The sequence below is a fragment of the Cyprinodon tularosa genome, unplaced genomic scaffold (assembly GCF_016077235.1).
Source record: "Cyprinodon tularosa strain WSP-4 unplaced genomic scaffold, ASM1607723v1 ctg10, whole genome shotgun sequence".
In the NCBI taxonomy this organism is placed as follows: domain Eukaryota; kingdom Metazoa; phylum Chordata; class Actinopteri; order Cyprinodontiformes; family Cyprinodontidae; genus Cyprinodon; species Cyprinodon tularosa.
In genome coordinates, this window is record NW_024037782.1 from 2835855 (window position 1) to 2851899 (window position 16045).

General features: G+C 36.5%; 1 protein-coding gene across 5 annotated transcripts in view; it reads left to right on the forward strand.

Annotated features, from left to right (window-relative positions):
• The window catches only part of tox2 (TOX high mobility group box family member 2), a 119907-nt gene that overhangs the window by 22357 nt on the left and 81505 nt on the right, over positions 1-16045 (forward strand). The gene's annotated exons all lie outside the window — the stretch shown is intronic.

Sequence of the window (16045 nt, forward strand, 5' to 3'; positions counted from 1 at the left end):
TTACCGGTGCATTATTGTGAAGTGAAAGATGAGGAGGTTCCCTGCCCCTGCTGAAGAAAGGAATCTCAGCAGGGATTGTTTACCAATTCGCAGTGGTGTTTTCAGAGTTATGGGCACTCAAATAGTAAAAATGTTGGTCTTGTTCCACCAGAAGGACTTCTTCCATATGTTTGCTGTGCCTTCCCACATGGAACATATTGAATTAGAAAATTGACCTTATACGATTTTCTTACAATCACAGTTTTCTACTTTGTACTTCTCTCTAATTTGTTCTAACAAATTTTGAGACTTCCACAAAATGTTTTATCTTTAGAGTAATTTACACACAAGAAAACTTATATAAAAAAAGCTAATTTCTGAAGGCAGTTTGTTGCACTCAATTGCATTTTGCGGTATCGGAAAAAAGGAGCCTAGTATGAAAAATTAACAAAAAACAAAACCTGCTGCTTTGTTCAGGTATTATATACACGGGAATCATGTTTTTTTCACTTCATAAAACTGTGCCACTCTCAAGTTAAGGGAATGTAGACTAGAACTTTTAGAATTGGAAATTCAAAGTGAAGAAGAGCCTTGTAATATTTAGCATCTTGATCATGAATCATTACATGCTTGAGTTGGCTTGACAGTAACAAAAGGAGTGGAACTGATTGTCTCTGGCAGGTCACAGAATGATCTGAAATTAACACTCTGAAAGCTGATGTTGGAACCTAGTGAGCAGGATTTTTTTCTGTTGGGAAAAAAAAAGGCCAAACTAGTGATCTTGTAGATCTCAGCAGCTCCAGTGTCGGCAGGTACATTTGAATATGAAGAGTCCCCGACCGAAAGGTTATGACCCATAAAGAGGGGGAATGATCCGAGTGAAGCGTGCAGAGGGGCGAAATGTCAGGCTGAGAATGGCAGGAAATATGTTAGTGACAAGGAAAAAGCTGCCCCTGGTATTCAAGAGCCCCGATGAGTAAAAATAGGGCATTGGGCAAGAAGGCAGGAAACCAGCAGAGCGAGGCCTCTAGTAGGAATTTCTTCTGGGGAGGAGAGATAAGGGACTTAACTCCGTCCTGTCTGGGCAACTGACTTCGACATGCGACATGTGATCACAGATCACTTATGCAGAGATGGAGAGGGGAAGAGCAGATTGAAGAATCGAATAAATAATTGAAGCAATGAGTGATGCGAGTGCTGCCGCGTGCCGCTGTGTGTGTGTTTGCATTTTTTGCCATGACTTGTCAGTTATTTAGCATTGACAGGACATTTTAATTAGGTCAGGGCTCGTGATGAAATGCAGGGACCTCCGCACACACGAGGGCTTTGTGCACACACACGTTCGCACTCACATATGCACATGCTGAAGTAATGGCAAACTAGTGGAAAGTACCGTGTCTGTGAGGTTTCTCAGGTTAGAGAGTGGAAGTCAGACAATAAACAGTGGTCTTATCAGACTGGAGGCAGAGCTTCCAACATGATCACCTCAACTCTTAGAAACATGACCAACACATTTGAGTGAATTAGCTAATTCTGTAGGCAGGACTGTCAGTGAAGAGTCCAAGTGTTCAGATCTGAGCCTGCATTCATCCATGAGTCTTGTTGATGTGCTTCCTCACTGTCACTTCAGCACACAGATCATGCTGCTTTATTCGATTTGCCTGCAGTAGCAATCACTGACACAAGATTTATCAGGATTTTTTACAAATCAAATTTTCAGGCATGTAGTGGAACGAGAGATTGATGGCCTGAAGGAGGGAAGCTAACAAGATGATTATCATATCATTGATTACAGTAATTTGTACCTGGGGAGGCAGTGGTTCATCAGATGTGGCATTCATTGTCAAGTACACAGTTGACTATGTGGCCACTTCTTATAAACTGTGGGCAGGCAAGGAGTTCCTTATGTGCAGGAAGAAAGTCGGTGTGCGCCAAACCTCTGCTCAAAAGTCGGCTGCTGCTAAGCAAATGAGAAACAAAAAGAAGAATTCTCACGCCCTTTCTGAGAATAGAAAAATAACCAACTGAACGTGACAGCAACAACGGATACACACTCAAACAGTGTTAGTTAGATATTGCCAGGAGATATTAAACAGGGGTTTGGTGTAGAGATTATGAGCTGTTTGCTGGCCTAAATGCCAAAATAATTGCCACAGAGAAAAGTAACTCAGAGTTGTGTTAATGACTACTCAGAAACGGCTCGAAGAGCGCACCTAAACATGGACTCATTTTTTCTTTATATCCCCACCCTGGCATCTAGTTTCAGAAATGATTGATAATGGTCTTTTAAAGCACTGGATCCATGCAAAATACATATGTGGAGATACCTAATCATGCATCTTGGTGGCTACGGCTTTATAAGTTATTCAAAATACTTTTAGGTTACAAGTCACAGTCTTCAACTCATATGCACATGTCGTTTTTCAACTTTGAAGTTATTTGAATAATAAAGCATGCTTCTAGGTGGTAGTTTTCTTTTCCTTCTGTTTAATAGCTTTTAGCTATGTGAACTAATTACATTTCATAAACCTTAATACTTTTTTCGAATTTAAATTAGAACATTTCTTCTAAAAGCAATATTCTTTAGTCCAAAGTCCAACTAAAAAGATACAGCAGCAGTTCATATAACACTTATTTATTTTAGAAATGCATTACTTAAGAACTAAGGTATAATAGTTAAACCTGGTCTTACACTTAACACATTTTATGTTACAGGATCAGACACCAGACATCATTCGGAAAAGAACACAAAGCAAAAAATATTGAGTGCAAATAAGTGTAGAAATCTCAGTAAATACCAACTCATGCAAACATGATGACAGTTTATGCTACTTGGTTTGGCTCTCTATGAAAATCTTATCTCTTTTTCTCAGTACTGCTTTACACTGCAAGTAAGACACTGATCAAAAACCCCACTATAGAAAAGTTGGAACTACTCCTATGAACTATTTTAATACTTTATATATATATTTTTAAATATGCCTTCTTTTTATCTTAGTTTTGGCAGTTAAAACTTAAACAGAAAATCTGAATTTAAACATTAGCTAAAGTAAAAGCAAATGATCATCATAGGCACTTATGATTGTTAAAAAACTACCCAAAGGTACCATCGCTACAGTACGTGTCCTTATGTGTCTTTGCTGTGTCCCCTTGCTCTTATATCGAGGACAATGACTCCCTCCAGCATTACTGCTGTGGGAGACAATAACCTAAATATCTGTCAAATTTCCACATTTCTTTATCTTTGCTTTTTCTTTCTCTTCTCTGTCTTTTCTATCTCATTTCATCCTTACTTTTTCACCCTTCTCCTTTTCTCCTCATGTGCCCCTTTTACCTACACTCCCCCGTGGTCACTCTCTTAAGTGATTGCTACATTTCATCTCATGGTAAATCGGCCGTCAGCCCAGTGAGCTATCATTATGCAAATGATGGGCAATTCAATTTCAGTTGGTCGGAGGGGGAATTTCTAATTAGGGTGAGCCATGGCTCTCAAGATTTAGAGAAATATGTAAAGGCAGAGGAAGAGAGACAGTAAGGTGGAGAGGGGCCGTAAATGGATAAGCAGAGGTAAAAGAGAAAGAGGCTGAGAGTGAAGCAGCTGGATGAGAATTACTCATCCACAAAATCCACACCTGCATCACAATTTTACTCTTCAGCTGGATTTGAGTCTCATCTGCTTCTCTTCTTGTGTTACTTCGTTTTTTTGCATAACCAATTGTTTTCTCAAAAATTAGGAAAAACAAGCAGTTTCTCCTGTTAACAGCAAAACCATGAAAAATCTTTCTGTTTCAACATGGGATTAAATGAGCCTTCCATTCACACGCTACTGCACTCACTAAGCAAAGTTCTAAAATTGACAAAGTAAATATTTCATAGGGGAGAAAGGAAGTGGTTTTAATACTATTAATGTCTTTTTTTAACATGACTCATTTACCAATGATGTCATCATTGTTTTTCTCTTACTTTGTCAAATGTGTGCCAGGTCTAAAATTAAAACTTGAATTATCTAATATATACAAACTGATATGTATTCTGACTTTGATTCTTGTGGCAAGAAGTCATAAGTTTAATGTGTCATTAAATTGTCAAGTTCAATTTTTGATACATAAGGTTTCTTCCTGTTAAAAGGGAGTTTTTCCTCTCAACTGTCGCTACAAGCATGCTTAGTGTGAGGGATTGTATTTGAGTCAATGAGTCAATGCAATCAACTGGTTTTCTTTAGATAGAACACTTTGATTCAATTTGACTGTATGATCTGGTTGAACTGTAAAGTGCCTTGAGATGACTTGTGTTGTGAATTTGGCGCTATATAAATAAACTGAATTGAATTGAAATATATCTTTCAGACAAAATACCTACTAGAACACAATAATCATCAAAATTATGAGTGCTTTGGAGAACTGCAGTCTAACCTAATAATTTTTTTATGCAGAAAAACAGCCATTTGTCACATTTATAGTTTTTTTATTTTTAAACATGTGTTGGTGTTGGCCATTAGGGAACCTAGCTGTTAGACAATCTGAGAAAGTGACTTGATCCTTGCTCCTTGCTCCTTAGTCAAACCATAAAAGTCCAGAAAAGTTTGCACTCTGCATAGATCGGGATTTTTGGTCCTCCTTTTTGATTTACATTGTATGTTAAAGAGTGCTAAAATTAGCCTGCCTTGCTTTTACCACAGTTCCAACAATCAGCGACTCAACTACTGTACTATGCAGTCAGTAAGTGTTGCTGCTTTTCACCTATTGTGTAAGAGACTGGCCAACTGCTGATGTTGCTTATACAACATGAAATAAAGACACTCCACCTGAATGCTCATACACGTAACTTAACTTATTCTGCGTAACATCGTAACAAAACAAAAAAAAAAACAGGCATGAAAAAAGTTTCAGAATGAGCAGAATGAAATAAAAACTCGCCTTAGGATAATCAAACATGAATTTAAAGACTATTTCAGAAAGGCAGTACATCTAAAAAGAAACTGGTTATGCCTCCTTGAAGTTGCATGAAAGGTATTACTGCTTTACTGTGAAAAACATAACAATGATAATGATAAATAATAATTATTTCTCCGAGACTGAATGAGCATTCTTAGGATTGTGGTTATTGTTTTCCATTGTTTTCTGGGTGCTTTGAAAAGAAAAAAGACAATTAAAAAAAAAAAATCTGGGGTTTCTGTTTATCTTTTTCATGTGTTGATTCATACATTCACTCAAAATAAACAGACCTGAAAAGAAAGGCTGATGCTTTGCTGACCAAATTAAGGTAAACTGAAATATAAGGTTATTATTCAGTAGAGATGATGAACTCAAAATAAAAATAAAAAATGCACTTTTACTATTGAAAGGATTTTAAAATTTATAACATCCAATTGTATTTAGAATATAAATATGTTTTGCATTTAAATCTGTTATTGATTCATGCATAGATAACTGAGGCCATTCTGGCCAGGAATTGCTACAGGGAGTTTCACACAGGGGATTGCCCTGGGCACCATGAAAGAACTAACTATAAGTTTCACAATGCTGAAGAAAAAAAATTCAATGTTTATATATACATATTATGATTCTTTTAAGTTTTGGGGAAATTATGACGGTAATATATTTCTATATTTTTATACAGTTACTATTCCATGGTTAATTTTAATTAGTTATTGTAAATTTGCCTGGATTCTGTCTCTTTTTAGTTGATAAAGCTGATTTTGTTTTACCATTTCAAATAAAATGTCTTTAAGAAGTTTACAACCATATTTTCAGTGTGAGCAGGTTCAAAGATCATGTATCAACAGCTTTCAGTGGCCAAATGAAGGCAAATTCATTTTGATGATCTTAAAGCCAGCGCTTTCTTTGGAGGAGGTACATTTGAAAGAGATTCAAATGCACTTTTTTCTGACGTTACATAATTCTAGTACATTTCTACATGTAGGTGTTTATGAAATCATTTGAAACAAAACGATTTACTAAGAAAAAGTTATACTTAGGGATTAAGAAAGCCCTGAAACCACATTTACTGCTTTCCAGTACCATGCATAATCATCTGGTTAATGAAAGCTGTTTGCTGGACCATGGTTGTCCCTGGCAATCACACAAACAATAACACAATCGCACATATATGTATGTGTAAGAGCCTTGACCACCTCTGTTCCATCTCTGCATGATAAAATAAAAATTGAGACAAAGAGGCACAACAGTGCCACCAATGGGCAATTGGAAAATGCCTCTTGCAATTATTATCAGAGACATTGATTAGGACATAAATTAATATTATTTCCATTTAATTACATTCTTTATTTTTTAATAAAGTGTTTTTTTTTCTCTCTTCAATCGTAACAATGCATGGGGCTTCTTTGTGCTATTTTATTTTATCAGGAGACAGAAAGAACAGAAAAACTGTCCAACTTTTCCACCATTTTTAACTGAATGTATTTTATCTGCCTAAAAAAAAATACTTTCTTGAATATGCTGGTAGTTTTTACACGTGAATAATAGAGCTTACTTAATTGTTATTTTATATTATTACTTAATTTCCTAAATTGTCTATCTTTTTTTTTTTTTGAACATGCATACAAACATGTGTAGGTGTTTGGATGTGTTAGGCCTGCACACGTGCACGGTGAGAACAGAGGATTCGGCTGAGATCAGCAGCTCACCCTTGGCTGTCAAATATTCCGTCAGCACTACCCCAGAATTACAATTGGACTCTTTGGGAGGCATTAATTCAAAGCACCCTAACAATTCTCTCTGAAACCAAATCAACTGCCTGTAGTCAGCATATCAACTTTTTCTCTTTATCTCTGTCTTTTCCTTTCTTCTGGCCTCTTCCATTCCACTCGCTTTCTGTTATGACTTATCATGACTGCATTTTCAGTTTTTTTTTCTTGCTCTCAATCTTTTCTCTGTGTAATTAATCATACAATTGATATAATTAATTATGCCCTCAAAAAAGACATAGTTCATTTTTACATTTAAAAACTCTCACAGTATCTAAAGAAAATGTATTCTTTCTTATTAAGTTACATCTGCAGTCAGAAGCAACAATTTTTAATGATTTGTATTTAATAGGAAATTCTTTTTTTTCCCTCTGCCCCTTAAAATGTAGTAGTGCCGTTGTTTTCTTCTGATATAATAAATGCATGTGTTATTTGTAAAAACAAATGCAAAAACATGCTTGTGAGTAAAATATATGCTCTAAAGCAAAATTGTCATCATCGAAATTAAAGTAGCTTTGAGAATTTTGATGTTAGGTCAGCCATTATCTGCATGTGCAGTAATTGATGGTGTACTTTACAAAGGCCCTAATTAGGCAAAACAAGACATTTTAACAATAAAATGAAAACTATAACATTTTGTTATCTGTAAACGACACGAAGATCAGTTGACCTCAGATTTGTGGGTTAATTTCATTAAACCATTTTATTTTCTGTTTTTTTTTTTCCTGTTTGAATAATGTTTTTGTTTCTTTCTTTGTTTGATTGTTTTATGTAATTAGAAATAGTAATGTTGTGATAATAAATGTTAGAGTATTATAATGCTATCCAATAAAAGAATGTCCTACAGTTTTTTTTTCCTTCACGAGACCCTACATTTGTTAGGTTTTTTTTTTCTCCTTTCAGTGTCACAAATCACTTTAGGGATAATTCATTCCAGCTTTTGTTTTGTATACAAGTAATCCTTGGTCTTTCATGTTTGGCTAATGAAATAAGAAAAGGAAAACCAAAGTCCTCAGTTTTTTCTCTTAGCTTAAGCTTCTCTTGGCCATCTGCTTTCAGCCTGTAACAGACTGTCTGTGGCCAGAACACAAGAGCAGGCGCTGCTTGTCTGCTGTTGGTGCAAGTTGTATTGTTTTTCTGACATTTTGGGGGGCTTTAGGAAACACTTGTAAAAGGACATTGTTTAAAAGAGAAAGATAAAATGAAAATTCTCTTCTCCATCTGTGTCGGACAAAACAAGGGCACTGTCTGCACCTTATCGATGCACTTCATCTTCCTTGTGTTGTGTCAAACCTAATGCAAAGGACAGGTATGTGTCTGTGAGAAAGAATCTAACTGAAGAGAGCGTAAACACATTTCTGCTGTCAGTAGTTGTTGTATATTATATAATGTATATTAACCTTGCCAAAGGCTGCACTCTTAATAAACATTTTCTGAATTTGTCTCTGGCATTCAGCTTTACCGACGCACATAAAACCAAATTACTTTCCCTCTGATTTTAAATGAAAAGAAGAAATCTTGAATACACATCCAGCTTTTCCTCCACATCCCTGTGTGCAGATTTAAAATATACGCCACTATCTATGGACTGCATAAGGTTTAAAAAGCTGCTGCTGAATTGTCGATCACGCCTTCTTTCTACCACATGCAGCCAAACTTTGCAGTGCTGTTCAGGAGACACAGAATCTGTCACTTCGGAGAGAGTAGAAAAAGAATCCTTAAACAGAACCAAAAGCAACACGGTTTTATGAAAATATGAGAAATACCGCAGTCAGAAAGTAAGAAACCAGCAGCTGTGGTCTGTGGTGCTGCTGTTGCTTTAGATCAGAGTTCACCTAATGTTGTTTCATAAAAAGATGCAGATTAGTATATGCAGTTTATTCTGCGGTTTGTTTTCAGAGGAAATCAATCCTGTTTTTGAAGGCATATGAAACTATTTCACAAAAATACAGCTTTTTATGTTGGTTGATGGAAATGTTCAATATATCTTGGTGTGTACATCATTGTAAACTGGGATCTGTGTTTTCTAATGGTATTGGAAATATACAAACAAGAGATACAGCAATGAGAGGAAGGGTGGAGTCCGAGCACAGAATCTGAAAATACAAGTGAAAATAGGGCAAGAGAGATTATTTATATAGCATTAAGAAATAAGTGAAAAGAGTTTGATTTCATCTGAAATTATTATTGTATAACAGGTCAGGATTCAATGTAGAGACCCGTTGGCTTGTCTAAAAGTGTAACAAAAAGGCTGAAAAGCTAGAGTTTTATATATAAATAGATCCAGCAATGATACTGGTATTTGTTGGATATCTCCAGCAGCAGGACCAGAGTTTAAGTGTCGGTATTGGCCTAAGACAGGTTGCCCCTGGCTTCATGTTCTGGTTACGCTCGAGCTGCTTTGGCCACAGTTTACATCTCTTTCACGCATAAAGAGATGTGCTTTCCACAGCGCAGCAGGTCTTTGAAGTAAAGCACTTCAGTGAGGCTGAGTGGAATACAATATACTGTGTTTTTAGTACTTTCAAAAACAGTGGCTGTGATCAAATACGCTGCACTTCAAAAATATGTAAATGTCTACTTCAGAACCTTGAGACTTAATTTTTCCATATCCTTTTATTATTTTGTAATTACTATTATTATTATTTTATTTTAAAGTAAGCAACAGATTTGGGAACTTTGATTTCTACAGGCAAGATTGCAGACATTTGCATAGATAGTGTGAACAAATTAACATCACACAATGTACATAAATCCCTTATTTCTCTCTGTAAAAAAAATAATTGCTTAGATGAAAGAAAGATGATTACTACATATCAAAATAGGGTTTAGTAGGCTTTAGATACTAATACAACATTTACAATACAGATGCATTTAATCGCATTTTTGGAATATAATTTTTCAGCATAGGGTAAATATCCAAGAGGCAAAGAGTACTATCATATTATGCACCAGTCTTGTCAGACTAAATTATATCACAATTATTGCTAATCTGTACAGGGAAGTGATTAATCAAAATGTAATATGTAAACCAGTGTAGCAGAATAAATTTGCTGCCCTTAGATTAAAGCAACTATAAGTGTGTTTAACCACTGAAAAAGTGATTCACAGTCTGTTATTGACTGTCGGACCACCGCAGCTTTAAAATCGACCGATGCACGTTTGTGCTGCTGAGCTCATGTACTTTATCTGCAGACATGTCTGTAAAATTACAAAAGTAAAGTTACTTCTTTCTGCTCATAGTATTTAATGCTACTAAACAGGCAGGTCCAGTGCTGATAATTCCAACAAAATAGGGAACCAGTCCCCATAATATGCAGATCAGTATTTGGTGTACATTCTTTGTGTGTGTGTATACACAGAGAGCACCATATACTACTGATGAGTTATAGTGTTTCCCTATAAGTCCGTCTGGGCCCTGCATTCCTCTCATTGCCAGCGTGTGATGAGTGCAGCCTTTCAGCTAATCTGGGAAGAATGTTGGCCTCAGACACACATGTGTTCTATTAAGACCAGATCTGTGTAAATAATATAACATGCAACAGCTAGCATTACAGCAGGTAACTATAATCCCACAGCTGCGACTTGGTTTTATGGTGCTCTAACTGCCCAGCATATAAGAAGACAAAGCCACTCTTGATTTTTAATGAGAAGATGTATGGCAGCTCCGAATGTGCTTTGTTCAAACAGTTTATTTGTTCTAACAGTGTATTGTTAAATTATTCAGATAACAACAGTTATTATTTGTTTGAGAAATTATTTGATTTTGAGGACTAACAACCTTTTTTTGTATACAGTATATTTTTGTATATTTGTATACAGTTTTCACTTTAGCAAAGCTTTAGGTGCATTTAATTATCCCCAGAACTCAAATTTAATACATTAAATAATTTTTGGGGTAAATATTCCAGTGTTCACCTCGTAAAATATTGTTTTCTCCATGACTACTATGGCCACTGTTACAACCCTAACAATGATTAATACACTATTCTGCTCATGTACACTGAATTAAAACATATGGTTATATAAGTAGTACCTGATTGACTGACTCAATGCTATATACATCAAAAACTGTTCCAAAAGAGTAATATAGCTTAACTACTGTGGACGAGAGTAGCATCCATCTTGAATGTTGATGTTTGGTACCATCATTTTGCACTTACTTTCTTGCTATTGGGGGCTTTCCAGTTAAAATATACAACTTGGAAATTGGAAATTTCTAATGACAAATGGAACGCACCATTATACCCGCTGATATCAATCTTACCTGATTATTTTTTCTCTGAGAGAAACAACAATATAAAAGATATGTGAACAACATTAGGTTTTTTCCTAGTCCACCTCTAGTAAATAGTCAATTATTTATATCAGGAACAAGAGTGCTTTACAACACTACAGCATTATTAAGAACTTTTTTGCTATTTGAACCAATACAGTAGCTTAGTAACCACAACATGAATTTATGCATTCCCTATGACTATGTGGAACCTTAATTGAACTCTGAGATATTTAAAAAAAACTACAGGCATTTCCAAATTCATGGCGTACAATGATAGACAAAAGAAACAATATCCAAGGATACACCAGACCAACAATATTGTATTATGTTCACCCTTCCTGTTATTTTCTGAAAAACTTTCTCTGTCGCTCTCTCTCTCTCTCTCTCTCTCTCTCTCTCTCTCTGTTTCTCTTTTTAAACCCTAAATTGAACACAATCATTCAGCTATTTAAGAACTGTTTATTGAAGATGAATTTACTAATTTTGAATATTTTTAACTCATTAAAAATACCCACCTGAATACCTACGTTAAATTTACTCTTTGTTCAGCTCCGCTCCATTGCATACTTCTACCTCCTAATTTACATTATGTCTAGCCTAGTAAACTAGCCCCACCCGCCAGCGGCCAAAATCATTTTTGCCTGCGAGCTGGTCTAGCGTCAATCAGTACCCAAGGCACTAAATCTGGCGGGCCAATCACAACGCAGAGATGTGTTTTAAATGTCTGGATGCAAAGCGGGCGGGGTTTCGAGGGCGTGATAACGAAGCTGCACGACGCTGTAGAAAGCACAACAGTAGAATGCACTGCTTCAGCAGCAGCTTTCAATGGAGCGCTCCATTGAAGTTGAGAGGATTGCGGCAACCAGCGGAGCTCCAAAGCTAAGGGCAGCCAGGGCTGACCGCAGCCCATCTATAGCAACCCTCTCTCGGCATAGTCATGTGTGAAGGACCGCTGGCTCTAATGCCGATTTTTGACTCAGCTTTGGAATCAGTTTTGAAAGGATTACACTTGGAGTTTTCGTTGAAACGTGAGCAGGAAGAGGCTTTACGCTTATTCAATTTTAAGAAGGACGTATTCACCGTTTTATCAACAGACTGTTTTTTTACACTCACCCACCAGCTTCATGTCGTGCTTACTACGTCACAGTCAGTTGCGCTCATTGGTCAGAGCGTTGGCCAATAGGCACAGGCATTATTTGAAAAACATCGGGTTGTTCTCATCAACAACTTTCCGAAGTCTCATTCATCGGGGCCAGATTAAATAACACCTTTCATCTCCCATTTAGTCTGGTTTACCGGGCTATATTATGTCTGCTCTGCAGAGGTGCAATGCCCACACGAGCTCCGAGGAGCATGCACAGATTTAGCATTAAAAGGCAGTGAGCAATTCAGGATTCGGACCACAACAACTCCTTCTATGGATTTTTTAGGTGGCTAAAACTTGCTCGCTTTTTGTTTTTGGGCATCCAGATTATTTTAGGAGTCTCACACCCCTTTTCCAACCTGGGAACAGTCTACTTTTAGTGGCAGTGTGAACGGCTGACCCGTGTCGACCTGTGTCAAACTACTTGGCAAGCGACTTGGTTAAAGCCCCCCTCAAACGCCCCGGCTTCAATCGGCATACAGTGGGAACATCTACCCGCTAATGTATGCGTAACATACGATAAACATGCTGCCGCATTGGTGAGACAGATTCGGAGGGAAGAACCAAACAATAAAGAACACTTACTACTCGATGGTTCATTTCCCTGTAGCTCTCATTGTTTAATTTCCTGATTTCTTTCAAACTGATGACATCATCAACGCTAACCCAGCATGATGGCATCACTGGACACACAGCAGTGGAGGCAGTTAGAGGACACAGATTGCCATTGTGGTTTTAGACCATGCATTTTCTGCGGATTGGAATGGAGCTAAATGCCAATTGTTAGCAGTTCGAGCCATGATTGTTTGCTTTTTTGACAAGCTGAAAATGATCCGATTCTAGTCAGCAACCGATCCCTCTGCACATCGATTTCTCTGTACATCTTTGCATACAAACAATGTATCCTGTGTATCCTCAAAACTGTGACCATTAAATTTAAAAATAATAATGATAACCCATGCTGTGGGTGGGTTGTACTAAATTAGCAGACAAATATTAGGATTTTTTTCTTATTTTTTATTTTACATTAATTAAATGATGAAAATGTGGTTTTCATACATAGCAATTTAGAATAATTCACCTAACGTAAACTTTTTAAAGCCCTAAGAGATGGTCACATTGCTAGGGTCTGGCAGCAACGTGAATTCCTCTCGCTATTGTTAATAGGCGACTCTTATTGGGCCTTTGTGTTTATTGTCTGATTGACTTGGCCCCCGCTGGGCTCTAGGACGATTGTTTGCTTTCGCTGTCTGCCTGGGGAAGTCCCTCTTCGTCTCAAACAGGTCCAGTTACAGTATGTAACACAAAGTTCAGAGGATGCCCACGCCTTCCTGGTGTGGTGCTGCATCTTCCTGTCACAGATCACATGCGTTTGTCAGAAATGCAGGTCACTTTTTTACCCGTAAAGATTTTTCTTTTCTCATATAGGCCACTTTGTTAAGTAATAGCAACAAGTGAACTCTCAGATCCACTCTATTTTAGTCAGAGCCAGATTGTGGGTGTGCTGGCCTAAGAAAGGAAAGAGAGGTTAGATTCAGCATGCTGTTGAGCAGACATGGCAAACGACTCAGAGTGTGGTTTGGCAGAATTCTTACTGAAACCAGAAAAAAAAGTCACCCAAAAACTGACAAGGAGTGAGCTCCCCTCAAATGAGGACAAAAGAGAAGCAAACAGTAGTTCTTGCACATGTGAACTGTTCAGTAAGGAAATGCAAGGAGTTATACTACTCCTGTTCTGGTTGCCAACACACCTAATGAGTCTGTCAGGGCCAGTTAGCACAGCCTGGCCTGCTTATGTCTCCTCCAGGCCACAGACAGCTGTTATTGGCCCTGTAGTGCAGCATGTCATAGGGCTGGATTAGGCTGGCAAACAGGAAAAATATCAAACATTCAATCACTGTTGCTTCTTCACTGTTTAAAGTAGCTATTTTAAAGACCTTCATTTAGCAGTTTCTAACCATTTAACCAAGAAGCCTAAAAATAAATAATGACAGATGATGATTGGCTGCTATATCCTCTGTGAGTTTCAATATGTAAAATTTATTAAAAAAAAAAAAAAAAAAAAGGTAGATTTGCATAATTGCTTGAAAGGACATTGCAGGGTTATTTTTGATTATGCTTTGTCATTATTATGCAACCTATATCGACAAAATGGTCCCTTTTGCTTACTCATCTGTTTTTCAAATTATAATGAACACAGGAAATCAAAATAGAGTACAACAAGCACTCTAAATCTGCTTTTCACAATAACCTTCAGAGGACAATACTGGGCTGGAATCAAACGTTTATTTTTAGAGAGTAACTAAAATACTGCCATTGTATGAAAAGGGAGCAATTTTATAAATTAATTTCAGTAACATGCCATTAAGCGACTATTAAATTACTCTTAAAAAAAGAGATAAAAAGTTTGTACAACTTCACAAAACTAAGCATACTGTATATATATATATATATATATATATATATATATATATATATATATATATATATATATATATATATATATATATATATATATATATATATATATATATATACTGTATATATACTCACTGTAAAGAATAAATACCGGTAGTATCCTATAAATGATGATCATTCGGGTTCCTGCTTTACTTTGAACTCCACTTAGGCGTGGTAGACTGTATTTGTTTTGGTAGTATGTTTTTCGATAAGCAAGACGCAATGAAGCCTGGGTCATGTGACTAATGATGGATAAAAGGCAAAGCCTGAAATGGTCTAATAGTTTTCTCTCTTACCTAGCTGTTAAAAGTAAGGGGGGGGAAATTATATTTCATTTATATGTATGATTACATGCAGATTACCGTAGTTTGCTTTTTGTGTCCATGTGAGGTGCAAGGTGAGAAAAAAAAAAAAAAAAAAAAAAAAAAAAAAAAAAAAAATATATATATATATATATATATATATATATATATATATATATATATATATATATATATATATATATATATATGTATATATATTTCAAAAGGTGAATGAATGAAAGTGAAGCAAGTATGGGTAGAAATTAGAATTTAAGTATTAATGACCATTTGTTTTTACATCAAGCTCATCATTTTAATGTTGTTTTAACCAATAATGGACAAAAAGAATAACTTATCAGTATCTGTTTTAACCAAGGAGCCAAAAGGAGCAAAACTTGCCCCATAGAGGATAACAAATTTTGTCAATTAACACGTATAAAAGGACACTGATGCGCTGCAAATCAGGTAAAAGCAGTTGAAAAGGAGTGAAGAGCAATGATAATGTGAGAATAACAGAATATCAAGGAGTCTCAGAGGTGCAGTGAGGTGCTCATATTTGAGAGGGAAGTGAGGAGGGAGATAATGAGAAAGGAACGTGATAAAGGAGGTGAGATTTGAATTGAATCCTAGGAGGTACTTATGCTGCGGCTGCGGTCCTCGCTGTCAACCATGCTGAGCTACCCATGTTTTTTTCCCCCTTTTTCTTTTTGCTAAATAATTAGCTTCCCAACTAGTGAGAGCCTTCTGCCCCATTTGTTAGGTTGAGTTTTATGGCAGGGAGGAGCCAGAAAAACTAAAACCTCATTCACTCTAATTATAGGTTGTGCAACATATAGAAAATATAGAGTCGGTCAAGAGGAGCCTGGCTACCAAAAAAACCCCGAAACGCAACAGCTTAGAGAAATTAGTGCCGCTGTATGGGCCAGACATATGCAGCTATTATGCATGGTAGATCACCATGATCTGAAGGGATTTAAAACCATCAAAGTGGAGACTCTGTGGTTTGGTGAAAAATACTGAACTTATCTGAAGATTCCTGCAAATCTGATTCGAAAGGAAAGATTTTTGGGAACTTTGGAAAATGATCACATTTAAGAAATTATCTATTTCAGATTATGCTGTAATTGAGACATCTATTTATAAAATCCAGAGAATCTATAAGATTGTTGTCTTTCT